Here is a 13,736-nt window from a genome sequence, read left to right as displayed (position 1 = left end):
ACTGACCCCCACATCCCCCATAACACTGACCTCCACATCCCCCCATAACACTGACCCCCACAGCCCCCATAACACTGACCTCCACATCCCCCCCATAACACTGACCTCCACATCCCCCATAACACTGACCCCCACATCCCTTCATAACACTGACCTCCTCATCCCCCATAACACTGACCCCCACATCCCCCCATAACACTGACCGCCACAGCCCCCATAACACTGACCTCCACATCCCCCATAACACTGACCCCCACATCCCCCATAACACTGACCCCCACATCCCCCCATAACACTGACCTCCACATCCCCCATAACACTGACCCCCACATCCCCCATAACACTGACCTCCACATCCCCCATAACACTGACCCCCACAGCCCCCATAACACTGACCCCCACATCCCCCATAACACTGACCTCCACATCCCCCATAACACTGACCCCCACATCCCTTCATAACACTGACCTCCACATCCCCCATAACACTGACCTCCACATCCCCCATAACACTGACCCCCACATCCCCCATAACACTGACCTCCACATCCCCCCATAACACTGACCCCCACATCCCCCCATAACACTGACCGCCACAGCCCCCATAACACTGACCTCCACATCCCCCATAACACTGACCCCCACATCCCCCATAACACTGACCTCCACATCCCCCATAACACTGACCTCCACATCCCCCCATAACACTGACCTCCACATCCCCCCATAACACTGACCCCCACATCCCCCATAACACTGACCTCCACATCCCCCCATAACACTGACGCCCACAGCCCCCATAACACTGACCTCCACATCCCCCATAACACTGACCTCCACATCCCCCATAACACTGACCTCAACATCCCCCCATAGCACTGACCTCCACATCCCCCCATAACACTGACCCCCACATCCCCCATAACACTGACCTCCACATCCCCCATAACACTGACCTCCACATCCCCCATAACACTGACCCCCACATCCCCCATAACACTGACCTCCACATCCCCCCATAACACTGACCTCCACATCCCCCATAACACTGACCCCCACATCCCCCCATAACACTGACCTCCACATCCCCCATAACACTGACCCCCACATCCCCCATAACACTGACCCCCACATCCCCCATAACACTGACCTCCACATCCCCCCCATAACACTGACCTCCACATCCCCCATAACACTGACCCCCACATCCCCCATAACACTGACCCCCACATCCCCCATAACACTGACCTCCACATCCCCCATAACACTGACCCCCACATCCCCCCATAACACTGACCTCCACATCCCCCATAACACTGACCCCCACATCCCCCATAACACTGACCTCCACATCCCCCCATAACACTGACCCCCACATCCCCCCCATAAGACTGACCTCCACATCCCCCATAACACTGACCTCCACATCCCCCATAACACTGACCTCCACATCCCCCATAACACTGACCCCCACATCCCCCCATAACACTGACCTCCACATCCCCCATAACACTGACCCCCACATCCCCCATAACACTGACCTCCACATCCCCCCATAACACTGACCCCCACATCCCCCATAACACTGACCCCCACATCCCCCATAACACTGACCTCCACATCCTCCATAACACTGACCTCCACATCCCCCATAACACTGACCTCCACATCCCCCATAACACTGACCTCCACATCCCCCATAACACTGACCCCCACATCCCCCATAACACTGACCTCCACATCCCCCATAACACTGACCCCCACATCCCCCATAACACTGACCTCCACATCCCCCCATAACACTGACCCCCACAGCCCCCATAACACTGACCTCCACATCCCCCCCATAACACTGACCTCCACATCCCCCATAACACTGACCCCCACATCCCTTCATAACACTGACCTCCTCATCCCCCATAACACTGACCCCCACATCCCCCCATAACACTGACCGCCACAGCCCCCATAACACTGACCTCCACATCCCCCATAACACTGACCCCCACATCCCCCATAACACTGACCCCCACATCCCCCCATAACACTGACCTCCACATCCCCCATAACACTGACCCCCACATCCCCCATAACACTGACCTCCACATCCCCCATAACACTGACCTCCACATCCCCCCATAACACTGACCTCCACAGCCCCCATAACACTGACCCCCACAGCCCCCATAACACTGACCTCCACATCCCCCCCATAACACTGACCTCCACATCCCCCATAACACTGACCCCCACATCCCTTCATAACACTGACCTCCTCATCCCCCATAACACTGACCCCCACATCCCCCATAACACTGACCCCCACATCCCCCATAACACTGACCTCCACATCCCCCATAACACTGACCTCCACATCCCCCCATAACACTGACCTCCACATCCCCCCATAACACTGACCTCCACATCCCCCCATAACACTGACCCCCACATCCCCCATAACACTGACCTCCACATCCCCCCATAACACTGACGCCCACAGCCCCCATAACACTGACCTCCACATCCCCCATAACACTGACCTCCACATCCCCCATAACACTGACCTCCACATCCCCCATAACACTGACCCCCACATCCCCCATAACACTGACCTCCACATCCCCCCATAGCACTGACCTCCACATCCCCCATAACACTGACCCCCACATCCCCCCATAACACTGACCTCCACATCCCCCATAACACTGACCCCCACATCCCCCATAACACTGACCCCCACATCCCCCCATAACACTGACCTCCACATCCCCCATAACACTGACCTCCACATCCCCCCATAACACTGACCCCCACATCCCCCATAACACTGACCTCCACATCCCCCCATAACACTGACCTCCACATCCCCCATAACACTGACCTCCACATCCCCCATAACACTGACCTCCACATCCCCCATAACACTGACCCCCACATCCCCCATAACACTGACCCCCACATCCCCCCATAACACTGACCCCCACATCCCTCCATAACACTGACCCCCACATCCCCCATAACACTGACCTCCACATCCTCCATAACACTGACCTCCACATCCCCCATAACACTGACCTCCACATCCCCCATAACACTGACCTCCACATCCCCCATAACACTGACCCCCACATCCCCCATAACACTGACCTCCACATCCCCCATAACACTGACCCCCACATCCCCCATAACACTGACCTCCACATCCCCCCATAACACTGACCCCCACAGCCCCCATAACACTGACCTCCACATCCCCCCCATAACACTGACCTCCACATCCCCCATAACACTGACCCCCACATCCCCCATAACACTGACCCCCACATCCCCCCATAACACTGACCTCCACATCCCCCCATAACACTGACCTCCACATTCCCCATAACACTGACCTCCACATCCCCCATAACACTGACCTCCACATCCCCCCATAACACTGACCTCCACATCCCCCCATAGCACTGACCTCCACATCCCCCCATAACACTGACCTCCACATCCCCCATAACACTGACCTCCACATTCCCCATAACACTGACCTCCACATCCCCCATAACACTGACCTCCACATCCCCCCATAACACTGACCTCCACATCCCCCATAACACTGACCCCCACATCCCCCCATAACACTGACCCCCACATCCCTCATAACACTGACCCCCACATCCCCCCATAACACTGACCTCCACATCCCCCATAACACTGACCTCCACATCCCCCATAACACTGACCCCCACATCCCTCATAACACTGACCCCCACATCCCCCCATAACACTGACCTCCACATCCCCCATAACACTGACCTCCACATCCCCCATAACACTGACCTCCACATCCCCCATAACACTGACCTCCACATCCCCCCATAACACTGACCCCCACATCCCCCATAACACTGACCCCCACATCCCCCCATAACACTGACCTCCACATCCCCCATAACACTGACCCCCACATCCCCCATAACACTGACCTCCACATCCCCCCATAACACTGACCCCCACATCCCCCCATAACACTGACCCCCACAGCCCCCATAACACTGACCCCCACATCCCCCCATAACACTGACCCCCACATCCCCCATAACACTGACCCCCACATCCCCCATAACACTGACCCCCACATCCCCCATAACACTGACCTCCACATCCCCCATAACACTGACCTCCACATCCCCCATAACACTGACCTCCACATCCCCCCATAGCACTGACCTCCACATCCCCCATAACACTGACCCCCACATCCCCCCATAACACTGACCTCCACATCCCCCATAACACTGACCTCCACATCCCCCCATAACACTGACCCCCACATCCCCCATAACACTGACCCCCACATCCCCCCATAACACTGACCTCCACATCCCCCCATAACACTGACCTCCACATCCCCCCATAACACTGACCTCCACATCCCCCATAACACTGACCTCCACATCCTCCATAACACTGACCTCCACATCCCCCATAACACTGACCCCCACATCCCCCATAACACTGACCCCCACATCCCCCATAACACTGACCTCCACATCCCCCATAACACTGACCCCCACAGCCCCCATAACACTGACCCCCACATCCCCCATAACACTGACCTCCACATCCCCCATAACACTGACCTCCACATCTCCCATAACACTGACCCCCACATCCCCCATAACACTGACCCCCACATCCCCCCATAACACTGACCCCCACATCCCCCATAACACTGACCTCCACATCCCCCATAACACTGACCCCCACAACCCCCATAACACTGACCCCCACATCCCCCATAACACTGACCTCCACATCCCCCATAACACTGACCCCCACATCCCCCATAACACTGACCCCCACATCCCCCATAACACTGACCCCCACATCCCCCATAACACTGACCTCCACATCCCCCATAACACTGACCTCCACATCTCCCATAACACTGACCCCCACATCCCCCATAACACTGACCCCCGCGGCCCCCCATAACACTGACCTCCACATCCCCCATAACACTGACCTCCACATCCCCCATAACACTGACCCCCACATCCCCCATAACACTGACCCCCACATCCCCCCATAACACTGACCCCCACATCCCCCATAACACTGACCTCTACAGCCCCCACAGAGTAGTGTAATCAGACCTCACACTGCTGTGCTCTTTGCTACCAGAGCACAGAGCACAGCAGTGTGAGGTATGATCACGCATCTCTCCAGGGACAATACATAACACTGGCTGCAGAGAGCACAGAGCACAGCAGTGTGAGGTCTGATTACACATCTCTCCAGGGACAATACATAACACTGGCTGCAGAGAGCACAGAGCACAGCAGTGTGAGGTCTGATTACACATCTCTCCAGGGACAATACATAACACTGGCTGCAGAGAGCACAGAGCACAGCAGTGTGAGGTCTGATTACACATCTCTCCAGGGACAATACATGACACTGGCTGCAGAGAGCACAGAGCACAGCAGTGTGAGGTCTGATTACACATCTCTCCAGGGACATTATGTAACACTGGCTGCAGAGAGCACAGAGCACAGCAGTGTGAGGTCTGATTACACATCTCTCCAGTGACAATACATAACACTGGCTGCAGAGAGCACAGAGCACAGCAGTGTGAGGTCTGATTACACATCTCTCCAGGGACAATACATAACACTGGCTGCAGAGAGCACAGAGCACAGCAGTGTGAGGTCTGATTACTTCTCTCCAGGGACAATACATAGCACTGGCTGCAGAGAGCACAGAGCACAGCAGTGTGAGGTCTGATTACACATCTCTCCAGGCACAATACATAACACTGGCTGCAGAGAGCACAGAGCACAGCAGTGTGAGGTCTGATTACACATCTCTCCAGGGACAATACATAACACTGGCTGCAGAGAGCACAGAGCACAGCAGTGTGAGGTCTGATTACACATCTCTCCAGGGACCATACATAACACTGGCTGCAGAGAGCACAGAGCACAGCAGTGTGAGGTCTGATTACACATCTCTCCAGGGACAATACATAACACTGGCTGCAGAGAGCACAGAGCACAGCAGTGTGAGGTCTGATTACACATCTCTCCAGGGACAATACATAACACTGGCTGCAGAGAGCACAGAGCACAGCAGTGTGAGGTCTGATTACACATCTCTCCAGGGACAATACATAACCCTGGCTTCAGAGAGCACAGAGCACAGCAGTGTGAGGTCTGATTACACATCTCTCCAGGGACAATACATAACACTGGCTGCAGAGAGCACAGAGCACAGCAGTGTGAGGCATGGCAGTAAAAGTCAGTCCATAGAGAGATGACAGGACGGTGCTGCTTCCTCTGCGGCTGCTCGGGGCCTTGCGCTCTGGTGACTAATACTATTAATGTGCTGAAACCGTGATGGTGTCTGCATCAGTAATGCAGCTGCTTTTGGGGGCACTGCTGATCCGCCGCACTGAGGGCTCACTATCCCTGATAGTATCGCCCCCATAAAGGGAGAGACTCCAGACTCCCACACCACAAAGAGGGGATCCCTGCATCACTCAGGGACAGGACAATGACACTTTGGGTACAGTACTCTGACACTTGGGGTACACCACTCTGACACTTGGGGTACACCACTCTGATAGTTGGGGTACAGGACTCTGATACTTGGGGTACAGGACACTGATACTTGGGGTACAGGTCACTGATACTTGGGGTACAGGACTCTGATACTTTGGGTACAGGACTCTGATGCTTGGGGTACAGGACACTGACACTTGGGGTACACGTCTCTGACACTTGGGGTACAGGTCACTGACACTTGGGGTACAGGACTCTGATACTTTGGGTACAGGACTCTGATGCTTGGGGTACAGGACACTGATACTTGGGGTACAGGACACTGATACTTGGGGTACAGGTCACTGATACTTGGGGTACAAGACACTGATACTTGGGGTACAGGACTCTGATTCTTGGGGTACAGGACACTGATACTTGGGGTACAGGACTCTGATACTTGGGGTACAGGACACTGATACTTGGGGTACAGGTCACTGATAAGTGGGGTACAGTACACAGATACTTGGGGTACAGGACACTGATACTTGGGGTACAGGACTCTGATTCTTGGGGTACAGGACACTGATACTTGGGGTACAGGACACTGATACTTGGGGTACAGGTCACTGATACTTGGGGTACAAGACACTGATACTTGGGGTGCAGGACTCTGATTCTTGGGGTACAGGACACTGATACTTGGGGTACAGGACTCTGATACTTGGGGTACAGGACACTGATACTTGGGGTACAGGTCACTGATAAGTGGGGTACAGTACACAGATACTTGGGGTACAGGACTCTGATACTTGGGGTACAGGACACTGATACTTGGGGTACAGGTCAATGATACTTGGGTACAGGTCACTGATAAGTGGGGTACAGTACACAGATACTTGGGGTGCAGGTCAATGATACTTGGGGTACACCACACTGATACTTGGGGTACAGTACACTGACACTTGGGGTACACCACACTGACACTTGGGGTACACCACACTGACACTTGGGGTACAGGTTTGCACTTGCTGAGGGTGCAGGTGTCTCATCTGGAGATGTACAGGAGCCGCTGTCCTCACACATGGAATCACTTAGGTGTCAGACGTGTTACATGTCGGGGGGTCGGTGTCTGCTGTGAGGGGTCGCGGACCTGCAGGGTCCTGTGTATAATGTGGGCCACATGTGCCGCTCGCTCCAGAACATCATCCACCCTGTGTAAATACATCATCTGTCACACAGCAGGAGATCCGTCACATTGTATCCATCAACAGCAAGTGTAAGGGATGTGCCACGGGGCGAGCGAGGACAGACTGGTCGGGTACTGGAGGGCGGCCATACTGGTCATAGACCTCAGCGTCTGACCCTGTGCACCCCTGACCTGACCATCCATCCCGTCCTGATGCCCCCTTGTGGCTGCCCGCTCTCGGGGCATTAGGTGAAGGGTTGGAGGTTTTTGGGGGACGGGTTGTGTGTTTTGCCGTCAGTATCGGAGGCTTTTAACCTATTGACACGTTCGGCATTAATGATGCATTTTAAGCTTATGCTACGGGTCAGAACCGCACAGAACCTTTAGAACTCTCAGTATTTTACTCATTTTGCACTTTTTGTTGTGAGAATCTTCCGCTCATGGGATGGGGACTTGCTTTTTGCAGGACGGGCTGTCTTTTCCATTGTAGCGGTGAGGTGCCCCTACAGGGGGGCAAATAGTTATAGAGGGGTGTTATAAGTCTGTTATGGACATTCAGGGGGCACAATTGGAGGGGCAGTTATAAGGGAGAGGATTAGTATTATACATTGTTGGGGGTAATTTATAACTGGGGGTCACCATCTTGGGGTATTACAAGTGAGGGGCAGAAGGAGAGGGCAGTACACCACGTGGGGGCATTATACAATGTGGGATGTGACACGAGGGGTGCGGCCAGAACTCCTGCGCTGATACTTTGTAACAATGTTGCTATGTAGAAGTCTGTTACAAGCTTCAGCTGTGACTATAAGATGTGATGCGATTACACGCGGCGCATGCACAGCGTTGCTTTCCCACAATCCTTTGCTCATCCGTTGGGCCTCATCCTCTCAGACGATAAGTTCTCGTCCTGACGCGCGGTGGAGTGAGATGGGTGATGATCCGGGCGGCAGCTCCATAGTAACCGCCCTGTGCCGGGGAAACTCGTGACCCGGGGAAGCTGCGCTGTAAATTAACACCGCGCCAAGCTGAGAGGTTAATCTGCTGCGGGGGGCGAAGCGAAGGACTACACAGCAATTTGTTCTGTTCTCTGTGGTTTAATTAAATCTGAACAAAAAAAGAGAAATCTAAAAATAAAAAATGACTTAGAATAAAATATCGCCATATTGTGCAGCGTATAATCCGCACATAATAGCGCAATATAGGAGCCATATAATATCACCCTAAAGATCCCATATACAGCAGGAAGAAGTCATGTGTGTCATGGAAATCCCTTATAATACTATCTCATAGTGCACATGTAATACCGCCATATAGTGCACATGTAATACCACCACATAGTGCACATGTAATACCGCCATACAGTGCACATACTGTATAATACCACCATACAGTGCACATACTGTATAATACCATCATACAGTGCACATACTGTATAATACCACCACACAGTGCACATATAATACCACCATACAGTGCACATACTGTACAATACCACCATATAGTGCACATATATAGTGCACATGTAATATCACCATATAGTACACTTATAATACCACCACACAGTGCACATGTAATACCACCTTATAGTGCACATGTAATACCAACATATAGTGCACATGTAATACCACCACACAGTGTACATATAATACCACCATATAGTGCACATGTAATACCACCACACAGTGTACATATAATACCACCATATAGTGCACATACTGTATAATACCACCACATAGTGCACATACTGTATAATACCACCACACAGTGCACATACTGTATAATACCACCACACAGTGTACATACTGTATAATACCACCATATAGTGCACATGTAATACCACCATATAGTACACATGTAATACCACCACCCAGTGCACATACTGTATAATACCACCACATAGTGCACATATAAAACGACCACATAGTGCACATACTGTATAATACCACCACATAGTGCACATATAAAACGACCACATAGTGCACATACTGTATAATACCACCACAAAGCGCACATATAATACCACCAAATAGTGCACATATAATACCACCACACAGTGCACATATAAAATGACCATATAGTGCACATGCTGTATAATACCACCAAATAGTGCACATATAATACCACCATATGGTTCAAATATAATACCACCATTTGGTGCACATGTAATACCACCACATAGTGCACATATAATACCACCACATACAGCGCATATAATACCACCACACAGTGCACATACTGTATAATACCACCACATAGTGCACATATAATACCACCACATAGTGCACATATAATACCACCATATAGTGCACATGTAATTACAGCGCATATAATACCACCACATAGTGCACATATAATACCACCATATAGTGCACATGTAATACCACCACATAGTGCACATATAATACCACCATATAGTGCACATGTAATTACAGCGCATATAATACCACCACATAGTGCACATATAATACCACCATATAGTGCACATGTAATTACAGCGCATATAAAAGCTCCATATTAACCCTATTAATATACTGTAATCCAGTGCTGTACAGGTAGCCATCTCCCGCCATCCGGCCTTGTGTGGTGAGAGGGGAGGTATCCGGGATTCCTGTGTCTTGTGATATTATATCTTACTCCCGGAGTATATAAGACGTGGCCCCGGCAGCCGTGAATCAAACCCAACACAAAGCGGGAGCCCCGCGGGGTGGTGGCCCCTCCCCAGCAGGGGTGAAAGGCGGCTTCTCCGGGTCATTCCCATTCCAGACAAATATTTGCTCAGACAATTCCATACATTTTCCTGACATTCCCCTTTGTGCGGCTTTTATTGGGGCCAGCGCTGACTTAATGTGGGCAAATATTCCCCGACGGAAGCTCCGAATCAGCACCATGAATGTCTGAATAGCCGGAGAACATTCTACAGAGACCCCCGACACCTCTATAGCAACCGGGCGAGACCCCCATGTCATGTCTCTATACTGCACTGCCTATCTATATCTATCTATCTATATATCTCCTATCTATCTATCTATCTCCTATCTATCTATCTATCTATCTATCTATCTATCTATCTATCTATATATCTATCTATCTATCTATCTATCTCCTATCTATCTATCTATCTATCTATCTATCTATCTATCTCCTATCTATCTATCTATCTATCTATCTATCTATCTATCTATCTATCTATCTATCTATCTATCTCCTATCTATCTATCTATCTATCTATCTATCTCCTATCTATCTATCTATCTCCTATCTATCTATCTATCTCCTATCTATCTATCTATCTCATATCTATCTATCTATCTATCTATCTATCTATCTATCTCCTATCTATCTATCTATCTCCTATCTATCTATCTATCTATCTATCTCATATCTATCTATCTCCTATCTATCTCTCTATCTATCTATCTATCTATCTATCTATCTATCTATCTATCTCATATCTATCTATCTATCTATCTATATATCTATCTATCTATCTCCTATCTATCTATCTATCTATCTATCTATCTATCTATCTATCTCATATCTATCTATCTCCTATCTATCTCTCTATCTATCTATCTCCTATCTATCTATCTATCTATCTATCTATCTATCTATCTCCTATCTATCTATCTATCTATCTATCTATCTATCTATCTATCTCCTATCTATCTATCTATCTCCTATGTATCTATCTATCTATCTATCTCCTATCTATCTATCTATCTATCTCCTATCTATCTATCTCTCTATCTATCTATCTCCTATGTATCTATCTATCTATCTCCTATCTATCTATCTATCTATCTATCTATCTCATATCTATCTATCTATCTATCTATCTCCTATCTATCTATCTATCTATCTATCTATCTATCTCCTATCTATCTATCTATCTATCTATCTATCTATCTATCTATCTATCTATCTATCTATCTATCTCCTATCTATCTATCTATCTCATATCTATCTATCTATCTATCTATCTATCTCATATCTATCTATCTATCTCATATCTATCTCTCTATCTATCTATCTATCTCATATCTATCTATCTATCTATCTCATATCTATCTATCTATCTATCTCATATCTATCTCTCTATCTATCTATCTATCTCATATCTATCTATCTATCTATCTATCTATCTATCTATCTATCTATCTATCTCCTATCTATCTCCTATCTATCTATCTATCTATCTATCTATCTATCTATCTCCTATCTATGTATCTATCTTCTATCTATCTATCTATCTCCTATGTATCTATCTATCTATCTATCTATCTATCTATCTATCTATCTATCTCCTATCTATCTATCTCCTATCTATCTCTCTATCTATCTACTTCAGGAAAATGAGAACGGCACACCGAGAAAAAGAGCAATGGTGGGTGCAGGCACACTAGGATCGGGCCACGGATCCTCCGATGATATATTCCAAGAAATTAGGCAGCACTCCGGTTATAATGTGCGAAAAAGTGGTTTTCTTTATTCCATGCTTTTTAAAGATACAGCAACGTTTCGACTCACTGGGAGTCTTTCTCAAGCCGAATAACAAGCGTGAACATCATACATATATATCAAACACAAGTGATCACGTGACATGTTGGTTCCCACCCCCGTCATTAGCATATTACGTCATAAAACTAGTAAAATTTGTGAATAATGGTACAAAATGACATAAATTTCATTAAAATAGACATTCTTAAGGTGCTAGTGCATTGACAACAAGTTGAATAGCTGTTATTTAACACCAATGTGTATGGTAAAGTGCTAGATGCAGATTGTGCCTAATAGTAAATGTGATAAAGCTTAAAAACAGAATAGGGTGACTCACCGTCACATCCACTAGCTGAAACAAGACTATGGATCCTCAGCTGACAAAGAGCGCTTGGCGCGCCAGAATGTGTGCAGGCTTGACCCGCATAAGTGGAACGCAAGCGGTATTGCGCTCTAATGCGCATGTCTGGGAGGATCATGTTGCCAGGGAGACTGTTCGCGTCGTGAGCCCGCTGTCAGATTTACCCTGATGACACCTCGTCAGAAACTTAGAGTTATTGGCACAGCGGTAAGTGCATCTATGAAGCTTAAAACGAGGGCTATATTAGGGGAGAAGCACATACATGGAAACCCCCAAATTCGGGGGAAAAAAGAGCAGATATTAATTCCCCAAAGTCTCTTTGAGACCTGTAGGGGATATTTGATAAGGTAGTAGCTATACTCCCAGCCCACAAAATGTGAATTGTTGCTGGCCAAAGTTGTAACACAATATACATGATGAACAATAACATGTGTGAAAAAGAAGATTGCAGAGGTCAAGAAGAAAATAAGCGTATTGGATCAGTCTTGTGACAGCCAACAAATTGTGGAAGACGGCAGTGAGGGAAACCCCATTATGGCTTTCTGAGTATTCATGTAATCTGTAAAAACAGAGAAAAGTTTTTAGTCAAATTTGATGTTATGTTTGTGTGTATCAACGTGGGGTGGTTCTTGTTATTACCAACTTATATCACATGAAAAACAATAAAAGGGCAAAGCAAGACTGGACAACAACGCTAACATTAGACAACACTTAATTTAAAATCAACATTCAATCCATTGGGGCGTAGGGTGTTTAGTGTGTGGATCCAACGTAATTCCCTGGTCTCTATCTATCTATCTATCTCTCTATCTATCTATCTATCTCCTATCTATCTATCTATCTCTCTATCTATCTCCTATCTATCTATCTATCTATCTATCTATCTCCTATCTATCTATCTCCTATCTATCTATCTATCTCTCTATCTATCTCCTATCTATCTATCTCTCTATCTATCTCCTATCTATCTATCTATCTATCTATCTATCTATCTATCTATCTATCTATCTATCTATCTATCTATCTATCTCCTATCTATCTATCTATCTATCTCATATCTATCTATCTCCTATCTATCTATCTATCTATCTCATATCTAGCTATCTATCTCTGTCCCGCTATGTGTGTTTCCTGCCTCTGGGCTCCTCCTGCC

This window comes from Engystomops pustulosus, chromosome 3, assembly GCF_040894005.1.
Source record: "Engystomops pustulosus chromosome 3, aEngPut4.maternal, whole genome shotgun sequence".
In the NCBI taxonomy this organism is placed as follows: domain Eukaryota; kingdom Metazoa; phylum Chordata; class Amphibia; order Anura; family Leptodactylidae; genus Engystomops; species Engystomops pustulosus.
The sequence above is the reverse complement of the archived record's forward strand: the minus strand, read 5'-3'. Positions refer to the sequence as shown.